Here is a 12294-nt window from a genome sequence, read left to right on the forward strand (position 1 = left end):
GAACTTTAGCGGATGAGCACATTCCAAAAACTGGTGTTAAAACCTGAGATATTATTTTGGCACTTAGATTTTTTAAAAAGATAAACTCTTGGGGGATAAATAGTTAATGATCACAAGATTTTCTTCTCTCTTGGTTTCCATGTTACAATGTCTGCTGTGTAGTAGTTTCAAATTCTTCCAGGTTTTCAGAAGAATAAGTAAAAAGTCCTTAAAGAGACTTAATATTAAAAATTATTTTAAAAGCGTTTTTAAGAGACTTTGAAAGCTACTTCCCCTTGCTCCATCTCGTCCTCGTTTTGCAAGCATATATGAGATTGGTCTAGAGCTATAGTTCTCAAAGCCTGGTCCCTGCACCAGCAACATCAGCATCACCTGGGAACTTGGAGATGCAAAACTTGGGCTCCACTCAGGACCTATAGAATCCGAAACTCTGGGATAAAGCCTAGCAATCTGTGTTCTCACATGCCCTCCAAGGCATTCCTATGCATTTCCAGTTTGAGAACTGCTGTGTTCTAGTGGAATGGAACCCTCAAATGTAGATTGTCTCCTTTTATCTTGAGATGTCTATTATATCAAATAAATGGGATGCATATTTTCCCAGCAATCTGGCTGAAGGAGAGGCTGGGTCATTGCCCTGCAGCTTCAGCTGCCCCTTTGGCTCTTTGAGGTCCTGAGATAATCTGTAGCAGGTACCAGCCCCTGAGAGGGGAGAGGGTGGAGTATTGATCTTTGTAGGTTGTAAGCGTCACTATTTTTTAACCCTGTGGTAACTGGCAGGAGAAAAGTCAATAATTTTGCTAACGTTGATCAATTTTAATGTAATCATAGCATTTATAACTCTGGAGGCACATTATGTATTCTTTGTACCACACACATGTAATCACTCTCCCTGCTTTTTTCCAACATGTATACCCTGGCTCAGAGAGGTTGAGCATCTTGTCTACAATCACACAGCTACATGAGGCAGAGCTGAGACTAAGTCCAGGATTTCTGCCTCCTTGAATGGTATTGTTCGTCACTAGAAACTTCTTTTCCCAGGAAAATTAGGAGCTCACTGCTCAAGGTCCACCCTTTTGTTGACCTACCCTAGCCAATGTCAGATTTTATGTAGCTACAAACCCCAAAGAACCTGATAGCATTAATTTTAAATGAGACACTCAGGCACTTAATGGAACTTTCTATATATGGGCCCTAACGTCTACCTTTTAGGGGTGATTGAAATATCAACATCTATTGACTTTCAGAATTGCCAGTGGAACCTGCATGTGTGCATGTGTGTTCTGGGCTATGTGTGTGTGTGTGTGTGTGTGTGTGTGTGTGTATCACTGATGGACTGGTTAGTCCCAGAAAGTGAGGGCAGAGCCTGTAGGTCCTTTTGATCTTGTTCAGTTGGAGTCGCCCACTGGGTAAAGGAAGTCAGGCCTTGACAAGCTCAGCTGTGGGGTCTGTATTTTCTAGTCAGTTTGATTTGCATCATCTCAGTAGTGAAATGCTTCCAAGCATGTAATTTATTAAGGATAAATCAGGAGTTCTTCTATGACAGGAAAAGAAGTGTGCCATTTTAGCCTGTGTACATGTGCACATGGCACCCCCAGATTCCAGCCCATTCATAAAGCTTCGTGGGGCCAGCTTGAGTTGCCAATGATATAGTGGAGTCCCCAGGATAAATCATCATTGTCGGTTATTTTTGCTTCTCCTGAGAGAAAGTTTACTCCTGGTGAGAATGGATACCCCTTGTTTAATATCCAGCTGCTGACGAAGGCTGCCTTACTGAATTTTCTGCTTTCATCAAGAGAGCTGCTTCCAGCCCCAGATCTGAACACTTTAGTCTTCTTTGGGGCTTGCCTCAGCGGAAGAGACTACCCTGTCCAAAGCCGCACCTCCTACCTGGGGCACCACATCCAATGACTGATCAACACAGGGGCAGAAAGACCCAGCCCTCTGGCCACAACTTGGGACAGCTCTGAAGGGTCCTCCACTACCCTCCAGCGTCCACCCCTCTTCCATTCAGGACTGACTCCCCTCAGGGCTGGCTGAGGTGTTCATGGAGACTTCATGGAGTTGAACTACTCCCTCTGTCCACGTCTGCCTCCTCCCATTCCTTCCCTTCCACAGGCCTTAATCCACACTCCCTAATAAGCCTCTTGCACAGTGATCTCTATCTCACAGACTGCTTCTTGAGGAACCCTCAAGAAGCAGTGACAGGCAATTTACCTGTGACAGGCAATTTACCCAACAACGTGCAGAATTGTTCTAGCCATGTGGTCGTTAGGCACATATGAGGAGCACATCACATAAATGCTTCTCATTTGCATTTTTTTGGAGACAGAGTCTCGCTCTGTCACCCAGGCTGGAGTGCAATGGCGCGATCTCGACTCACTGCAAGCTCCGCCTCCCGGGTTCACACCATTCTCCAGCTCCAGCCTCCCAAGTAGCTGGGTCTACAGGCGCCTGCCACCACGCCCGGCTAATTTTTTGTATTTTTAGTAGAGACAGGGTTTCACTGTGTTAGTCAGGATGGTCTCGATCTCCTGATCTCGTGATCTGCCCTCCTCGGCCTCCCAAAGTGCTGGGATTACAGGCATGAGCCACCGCGCCCAGCCTCATTTGCATTTCTTTTACACAGATCACACATTTCTACTTTTTCTCTTCCATCTGGATAGTTCTCCAATAACCACTATCAAAGGAGGATGCCTTGTTTCTTTCCCCCTCACATCACCTTATCAGTCAGGATACACCAGGTTATGCTCCAGTAATAAGCAATCCCAGCTTCTGGTGGCTTGTGCAAGAAAGGTTTATTCCAGGCCGGGCACGGTGGCTCACCCCTGTAATCCCAGCACTTTGGGAGGCCGAGGTGGGCAGATCACTTGAGGTCAGGAGTTCGAGACCAGCCTGGCCAACACAGTGAAACTCCGTTTCTACTAAAAATACAAAAATTAGCTGGGCATGCACTATAGGCACGCACCTATCTACTTGGAAGGCTGAGACAGGAGAATCGCTTGAACACCGGAGGCAGAGGTTGCAGTGAGCCGAGATCATACCACTGCATTCCAGCCTGGGCAACAGAGCAAGACTCCGTCTAAAAAAAAAAGGTTTTTTCCTTGCTCATGCTGTGCAAAGGTGGCAGGAGTTCTGCCCTTTGGAATCATTCAGGGACCCAGATTACGGGGACTCTGGCTCAACAAGGTGGCCACCATCATCTAGGTAGGAGGAAGCAAATTCTGGAGGGTCTCACACTGGCAATTCAGTACGCTCCAGGCAGGAAGTCACATCCTTTCTGCTCATTGATGAGAACTGTCATGTGGCCCCATCCATCATGAGGGAGCCAAGGAGTTCACATTTCCCGGTGGCCAAAGGGAGAGGAAAAACTGGTATCAGTGAGCAACATTAATGATAACCACGACTTTCAGCATTGCCATACCTGTGTGATCTGTGGCCACCCAGAAGAATTACAGGACTTGGTTTGGTGAGTAGACAAAGGATCATTCTAGAAGTGCTGGCTCTAGACTCTGCTCCTCTGACACCCATGCCACCTGGCCATGCTGGAAGCTACCTGCTGCTCCTGGGGCATTTTACAGACAATGGTGGTATCAGCTTGGTAGCTTTCCAAAAATAGAGGAGGGGATATCCCTAAAGAACTTAATCTGGAAGATTTTCACTCTGGATCCCCATGGTCTAGGAATCTTGAGGGATAGGAGAATAGTTAGAAACAAAATGGGGAGCAAGGAGAGTGTGTCAGAACAAGCATCTCAGCTCTCCTGGCCTAACCCCTCCTCCAGATTCATTAACATCAGCGGCATGAAGAGGTGGGTCTTCACTCTCCTATTCTCTCCTTTCTCTGGGGGCCAATATCCTCCATTTCCCAGCTAGATTAAGAGGTTTTGAGCTAAAAGGATTGGGAGAGTTAAGAGCAATGTAAATGGCATTCAGTTCACAGCTAAGCCTATTCCTCTGGCCAGAGAAGCCACTAGGAAAAGGAGGGGATGACAGAGGCTAACTGCCCAAATTTACCCAGGTCATCGGGGCTGGCGGCCCTTGTGTGCACCTTGTCATGGGTGCTCAGCGGGGCCTATTCCTGACTTCCCTCTGGTCTCTTGCTGGTAGAACTTCTGTTCAGGCCCTGCCCCCTCAACTCCCCACCCCAGGGCAGCCCGGTTCTTTAGACAGTGCCTTCGCCCTTCCCGGCTCTGCTGCGCCTCTTCTGGGACATCTCTCTCAGTGCAATACAGGGCTCATTCTGGGCTGGGAGTGCCGAACCCGTTCACCATGTGTGGGACTGCTGGGGAACAAACCTTAAACTGGAACACGGGCTGCTTACTGTGTTCACTGTGGGCAGGCACTTACCAGACATCACCTTCCCTTCTTGGCTATTCCTTGCTGGGTCTTTGGTTTTAGGGCAAAACTGCTTTGTGCAGCCTCCACACATGAGGAGAAGCCTAAGTTCCCCTGGATTCTCCTCACCAAGGCTCCATTCTGTGGGGCTTCTTGTTCTTGGTCTTTTTTCTGGTTCTTACCCCAAGTACAAGTTTCCTACTTGCCTCCAGCTCTCAGACATTTTCAAGATGCTCACCCCTCTGGTCCTACCATCTCCCATCAACTCTAAGTAACTTAAAAAAAATTTTTTTTTTTTTTTGAGACAGCATCTCACCTCTGTTGCCCAGGCTGGAGTGCAGTGGCGTCATCTTAGCTCACTGCAACCTCTGCCTCCCGGGTTCAAGCGATTCTCCTGCCTCAGCCTCCCAAATAGCTAGAACTACAGACGTCCACCACCACACTCGACTAATTTTATATTTTTAGTAGAGACAGTTTTCCCTATGTTGGGCAGGCTGGTCTCAAACTCTGACCTCAAGGAATCTGCCCACCTTGGCCTCCCAAAGTGCTGGGATTACAGGCATGAGTCACCGTGTCTGGTGAGTAACTTAAATGTACAAAATTTTTCTCCATTCCCCACACAGCAACACTGTGCTCGGTCAGCTCCTGCTGTTTTCTTTACAGCCAAGGTCTCTGCAGGCAGCAGGCCCCCATGCTTTCACCGCAATCTTGTTTCTGGTCTTTCTAAGAGGCTGCCTTCTTCTCTGCCCCTGGCTTCCAGCTATCAAGATCACATAACCCTCAGCCCAATCGATCCAGCCAGTGTACCATCCCCTCCCAGCCTAGGCATCCTCCAAGCCTGTGCTGACACTGGATGCTTTCTACCACACCCCGGAATGGGACAAGGCCCAAGGTTATTTTGAGGAGGGTGGGGATTTCCTGTGGTCGTCTGAGGACAGGTGGCATGGCTGCTCACTCAGGACAGTTAAAGGCCTTTCTCCTCGTCTCACCCTTAGTATTTTCCTGGCGTTCTTACTGCCTGAGCATTCCCAGGACTGTCTCTCAAAGCACTAGAGTGAGCTTCTGTGCTGCCAAAGATGCATTCTTTTGTGTGCTTTCATAGGATCAGTGATAAAAATCAAAATGATTGGCATCTTGATAACACACCAAGGCCTCATTTTGACTATGGTGACAACATGCCTCCCAGCAAGCTTTTTTGGTACTCTAGACAATAACCTACCTTCCGAGTGCCCCACCAGGACCCCTTTTGTTCTGTGATTAGAGCCCTTGCCGGGCTACTGGCAGTCCTATCAGACTTCCTGAGGGTCAGCGGGCATGGGACAGAAGGCTGCTGGCCCTATCTCTCCAATCCCCCAAACACCCCAACCCCAATCTAGAGGCCAAGTGGGTGCAGGTTTGAGAAACTTGTTTAGAACCTGACAGAGTCCCCTTGCAATGGCACTCCAGGCCCCTCTGAGCCACCACTGTTACCAACGCACTTTTCTATCCCGGGGGTAACATTTGTGATTTCCAGCCTACCTGTAGGGCTGCCTTCTATGGTAGCCACTCTGGACTTAAATCATGATCCACACTGTGTAAGGATCTAGAACTGTGGTCTTGCTATTGTAGTACCTTGGAATCTTATTTCAGAATATTTATGATCATCAGGAATTCCCTGGCTCAAGCTAATTCCTTGTATTATTTGTTCTTGCAAGATAGATGCTGATTTTCTTACCATAGAATTTAACATTACACCCTATCTTCCCTCCTGTGTTTCTAGATAACTCTGCAGCTGCTGAGGGAGGCCTACACTAGAAAATAGTGATAATAATAATTATGATTATTATATAGTAATCGTAACAAATATGACTACTAATATCGGTTCCTTTGGACTGGAGAGGGAAGAAGCAGAAGAAATAGAAGGAAAGGCAATAACTAAGAGGAGAGAAGGAAAACAGAATTGAAACATCAGCTCTAAGAACAGAAAGATGATCCCCTTCCTTATCCGTCCTGCACACACACAAAATGAGAGACCCAGATGCTCCCACCGAAAGGCACAGGGGAGAATGGAGTGGATGCCCTGGAGCTGGAGGCTGAGGCATGGGGAGAATGGAGAGCAGAATACGCACATGGAGGACCCTCCACGGGAAGGCTCCAGGCAGGAGGGGCACATGGGCAGGAGCCTGCCTGGTGGCTGGGAGCAGGTTCTGCTGGCTTCTATCCTACAGAGCTATCCCAAGGGGACTAGCTCCATCCTCTCTCCTTGGATCACTGAGTTCCAGTGTCTCACTCAGCCTGACAGGCACATCCCACCATGCCAGCGCAAGGCCATCACCATGTACCTGAGAGGGGACCTGTGTTGGTTAACACTGTGCAGATCCATCAGAGACTGAGAATGGATATTTCACTATACAGCATTGCCTGAAGTCATGGAATACCTTGCTAAGTAAAAAAGAAAGAAAAGACCACACATCTTCCTACTACCCAAAATTAAGCCCTGCAAACATTTTGGTGCATGTAGTTGCAGTTTTGTTTTGCACATGTGTGTGTGACCATAAGTTAATTATTCATATTTAAAAATGGAAATGGCTAGGCATGGTGGCTCACGCCTGTAATCCCAGCACTTTGGGAGGCCGAAGCGGGTGGATCACCTGAGGTTAGGAGATCAAGACTATCCTGGCCAACATGGTGAAACCCCGTCTCTCCTAAAAATGCAAAAATTAGTCGGGTGTGGTGGCAGGCACCTGTAATCCCAGCTACTCGGGAGGCTGAGGCAGAAGAATTGCTTGAACCCGGGAGGCAGAGGTTGCAGTGAGCTGAGATCACGCCATTGCACTCCAGCCTGGGCGACAAGAGCCAAATTCCATCTCAAAAAAAAAAGGAACTATGTTGTGCATAACTGCTTTTAAAACTTGTATTTCTTTACTAGACCAGTGTTATATCATAGAAAAATTAGAAAATACCATTCATAAACAAATGAATCAATATCTCCGATAACCCCCAGCACCCACAAGTGAGCGTGACTGATATTTATTGATGGGTATTCAAATGGGTATATCATACATATTTTAACCCCAAACTGGGTACCTGCTTCTCAGCACCCTGCATTCCTGCACTCAGCAGCTCTTTGGCAGTTCCCTCCTTCTGCAGAAGGTCATAGAGGGCTTCTCACGGCAGGTGTGTGAAGGCTGTATTCTTGATGCGTGGGTCAGACATCAGCTGCACAGGATATTGAAATCTATCAAGGCCAAAGACCTAATGGAGATGGGGGAGGGAGGATTGGATCTGCTATATTTCCCTTCCCAAGTTTATCATCTCCAGACAAGTATCAAAGCCAGACCGAACTTTCCGCCCCTCCTGACAGAAACATCTCTGCTTTTGTGTCTGAGGTTTCAGATGAGGCTGATAAGGAACAGAACACAACTTTAGAGGATGAACAACTCTATTCATCTCAAGTCATAACTGCGAACAGCTTCGTATTTCCTGGGTTTATTTGATGTCTTTGGTCCGAAAATGAATTCTGAGATCCAAGAAGCAGGAAGGATATTGCTCCCGTGTAATGCTGCTCCAAGAGCTGTCACAACATATGGCCAAGTTAAAGCTGCAGCCAGAACCCCTCTGAAGTCAGAACATCCAGAGGCTTACCAGAGAGGAAAAGATCTCGCCAGAGGTCGGGGATTCACCAAGGACAGGAACCACCAATGGGTCAAAATGTATTCGGCAGCACTCACAGTCAGTGGAAAGTGTTAAGGTCTTACAGAATGGATCGTGACTTAGACTGCGTTCCCTAGAAGCAGAGCCTGAGATGGACAGTCTCATCCAAGCGATGAGTTAGGGGATGCTTTTCAGGAGAAGGGGAGTGAGGGAAGCAGGATAGGGCAGGGGAAGTAGCAAAGCAAGCATGTGGTCTCAGCTGATGTAGGCTTCAGCCTGACCCTAGGGGAACCTCTGGAGCAGGCCATGCACCACAGTTGCTGCACCTTGAAACAAAGGGCTGGTCTTTTGTATTTCCACTTTAACCAATCACAGGTCAAATTCTGGGTAGAGGAGTCAGCACAGCCTCCCTGGCAGCTTTCATTTAGCTGGGCCCAGCTCTCTAGAAGGGGAGGCAGCTGGGAGAAGTCTGCAGCCTACACTCAGAGCAGCTGTAAGAGGAATGTGGACGGGGTGCCTGCAGCGTCCACGGCAGACCTCACAGTGTTCTTCAGTGCCATTCCCATTAATGGTGGAGTGGGGGGTGCCCAGAGGACATGAAGCTTAAATGTGCCCATCAAAGTTTCAACTCCCTCTCCAGCCAACAGTGCTGACCTCCAGGGCTTGCCAGTCTCGAGGAGATCTGGCTGGGTGGTCTTGTCTCTGGTGTCCTGCACTGGGGCCCACTGAGGTGCAGCTGTCTTTGTCATGCTGGCCCTCCCTAATGAGGTCAGAAGGCCTTGCCATCTGTCATTGCGTGCAAAGTCCTGGTTCCCCAGTATGTGCATTATAAGGGAAGCCCCTCAGTATTAGGGAATTTGCTGAGGCCACCAGCATACTGTTAATAGCATGGGACAGGACCCCAGGACACCTGCTTGCAGTACCTGCCCTGCCATGCATGAGCCATTTGGCTGTGGCTTGGGCTTCTGTCTCCTCCTCTACAGAACAAGGGGGTTGGGGCAGGTAAGGCCCCAGTCCCTCGCAGGCCTGCAGTTTTGTGTTCAGGCTTTCCCTCCCCATCTTCCAGGCCAAGTCAGACCACATCCACCACAAAGACACTTCCCTCGAGGATTTTTCCAGCAGGTAGACTGAAACAGAGGCCAAGGCCTCTCATTTTTCTGAGTGATTCAAAGGGGACACATGTACAAGTAAGAAAAGAGGATGCTTAAGATATCAGAATGTATTTTGTCCTGGATTGTCTAAATTGGCTGTTTGCGTGGCTCTAATAATCTATAAAATCATTATGATTTTTGCATTTTTCTATTCAAATGACCAGGGCCATGGAGTAAAGATTTTTTTTCAAGTCAATGAGGTAAACAAGAAAGAAGAAATGTTTCACATTTTAAAAATGATTTCTTTGTCAGTTAGCAATGAATATCATGCTCTAAAGTAAGGAAGAGAAGAAATTAGCATGGGTTGTAGATGCCAGGAACTTGACCTTCCAAATCCTCACAGCAATCTAATGAGGGCTGTACCTCCAAAGTGCACACTAGGGCAGCTAGGATGTCCTCCCTGGGTGTAGGGAGAATCCTGGAATTTTACCATCTTGGTGTCTCAGAGATGTGCCCACAAACAGGCCCTCAAGAACTCTCTGTTGAATTGCGATATGAGCAAAAATTGTGTGTTCCTGTGGTTTCCTTGTAGGCGTCTTCCAGCCCAGGCTTAGAAAACATTGGGCAGATTTCCTGTGTGGCTTGATTAAACAGGGTTATAAGCACCCCCAATGCCTCTGTGGGAAATGCCATTCCTGTCGCCAAGTGACACCCCCTCCAGATAGGCATCTGCAAGGAAAGAGCAGCTGCTCTCGTGGCTTTGTGAACCCTCACCTCGGTTTAGAGCACCTGAGGGCAGATCCAGGTGTGCGTCCCCACCTGGCTGCCAGAGAGCCGGCCCAGAGAAACAGGAGATTCAGGTAGCCATCAGCAATGCCAGAGAAGCCCTTGCTCCACTGCCTTCCACCCAGGATGTCACAGACCCATCTCCCAGCCCACACACATGCACGCCACCAGCATCAACATGCAGGCAGACACAGCCACTCCCAGATGCACCTCCCCTGGTGCCGAGAAGAGTTTTCAGATACAAGGAGGGAAAGGAACAGGGGTTTGGGCATCGCAGACCTGAGTTTGTTTGCATCTTAGCTCTGCCATTTTATCTTGCTGGGCATTCTCTTCCTCATCTGTAAAACAGAGAAAATAATACCTACCAAGCAGCCAGAGAGTTGGGAAGAGTAATTATGAAGAACCCCTAGGGTGCTCCTTGGCACATAGAAAGTGCTTCATGAGTGAGGTTTCTAATACTGATTATTGAAAATCTTCAGGGCTGTTGTTCTTGATCTTTTGCAAGCATCCCCTCTCCCACTACCTAGAGTCTGGTTCACTCTGGGGCCCTGGGGATGTGGAGGGAAAGGTTTCTCAGGGCTTCTGCCTCCCCTCTGACCACCCCACTGAAATGGAGAGTCCCAGCACCACGTAGGGCTGGGGCCACAGGCTCTGCCGCTGCGCTGGGGCAAGGACCCTCCATGGTTTCTGATCCTTCAGTGTGGGGAGGGGACTCTCCAGGTTCGCATCCCCTCAAAGAGTCTCTCTCCTGTGCTGAAGCAGCAAACAGATGTGGGGGTCCTCCAGGAAGGCCTCGCCACTCCAGGAATGGCCCAGTCCCACCCATACAGCTCCCCAAGTCCATTTTCAATGTAGATCCATGACTGGTCCGATTCTAGGCTCAAATAAGCCAGTGTTCATTACAATTCACATCCACCTCATTCCGGAACCCCCACGTCACACTTAATTTGCCAGATGAGATGGCCAAAACCCTGCAGATTCAGCTCAGCCTACCAATTCCCTTCAGAGGGAAGTCAAAGGCCCAACATCATTAGACATTTTAGCTTATGGAATGATTCCAGCAGAATGGAGTGAGGAAGTGGGACCAGCCAGGTGGGGTGGAGGTGGTGCCCAGTGAAGCCAGACTAGTCTATTTCAAATACTAGCCCTGACACTGGCCAGCTGCTTTCTAGGCCTCAGTTTCCTTTTCTGTAAAATGGGAATAATAACAGTACCTCTCCCATAGGTATTGTTGTCATGATTTTAAAGGAAAATATACCTAAGAGTTTACTTCCTCTCCACACTCCTTTAGAAACACATGTCCCAACTGGAGCCCTGGCTCCCCCAGGACTATCTTGTAGCCTAGTTGGTTCTGTTTGGGATGATGAAAAAGTTTTGAAACCAGAGAGTGGTGGTGGTTTCACAACACTGTAAATGTAATTAATGCCACCAAATCATATCCTTTAAAAGGGTTAAATATTAATTTAATAGCCAGGCATGGTGGGATTACACGCCTATAATCCCAGCTACTTGGGAGGCTGAGGCAGGAGAATCGCTTGAAACTGGAAGGTGGAGGTTGTGGTGAGCCAAGATCATGCCATTGCACTCCAGCCTGGGCAACAAGAGCGAAACTCCATCTCAAAATAAATAAATAAATAAATAAATAAATAAAAGAATTGCATGTTATGTATGTCATACCACAATTTTAGAAAACATTTTTAAAACAATAAGAATAAGGGAAAGCCTTACCTGACTCCAGCTGAGAACTGAGCATGGGTCATAAAAGATGGGTTTTATCCCCTTCCCAGTGGAATGATCCAGAAACAGCCTGTGCCCCCTGATGCACGGGCTCCTTGCGGTGGCCCCGCCTACACCACCCCACTCCTGGGTTTTTCTCCTGCTTGAGTTGCAGAATGGCCTAGTGCAGTATAAAGGAGACAGTTGAGGCTTCTCTCTCTTTTGTCACCAGCACAGACAGATGTGGCAATGGTGTTCAGGAAAGAGAGCTGAGAGCAGACTCGATGCCCCGCCATGAGGCAGGCGATGGAACCCCAGGTTTCTGCTCCCAGTGGACGCAAAGCAGCCCCCCTGGTCCAGCAAACTCCCAAATTCCATACAGGCATGACTGCAGGGAACAAGTGAGAGAGCATCCCTGCTGCCTTCTATTTCTGCCAATTCCCTCTTCTTTTCTCTCAGGTCTGAGTCGTGCAGGAAAAGAGTGATAAAACCATTCCCTCACTCTCTCCTGCCACTGAGAATTATTCCTTTTGTTCCAAAGAGTCTCGTGGGCTGGAGGCAGCCACAGGGCTTGGATGGAGTTCATTATCGGGCACAGACCCAGGGCAGAACATAAAAGATTCAGCCTTGACATTTTACAGATGGAAACAAATTTCTGCGCTGTCATGGTAGGGCTCAGAGAGAGCACATTTTAACACAGACACAGGATGAAAACTCTTTACAATCCTGGACTGGT

The 12294-nt window shown here is 48.2% G+C and overlaps 1 long non-coding RNA gene across 1 annotated transcript; it reads right to left on the minus strand.

Annotated features, from left to right (window-relative positions):
- Positions 1-7325: 7325 nt before the first annotated feature.
- Positions 7326-12090, minus strand: LOC134739178 (uncharacterized). Its single transcript, XR_010125731.1, has 2 exons — positions 11571-12090; positions 7326-10180 (listed from the first exon to the last, which is right to left on the minus strand). It is a non-coding gene; the product is annotated as an uncharacterized LOC134739178 (long non-coding RNA).
- Between the last annotated feature and the right edge of the window lie 204 nt (positions 12091-12294).

The sequence above is a fragment of the Pongo pygmaeus genome, chromosome 2 (assembly GCF_028885625.2).
Source record: "Pongo pygmaeus isolate AG05252 chromosome 2, NHGRI_mPonPyg2-v2.0_pri, whole genome shotgun sequence".
NCBI lineage: Eukaryota > Metazoa > Chordata > Mammalia > Primates > Hominidae > Pongo > Pongo pygmaeus.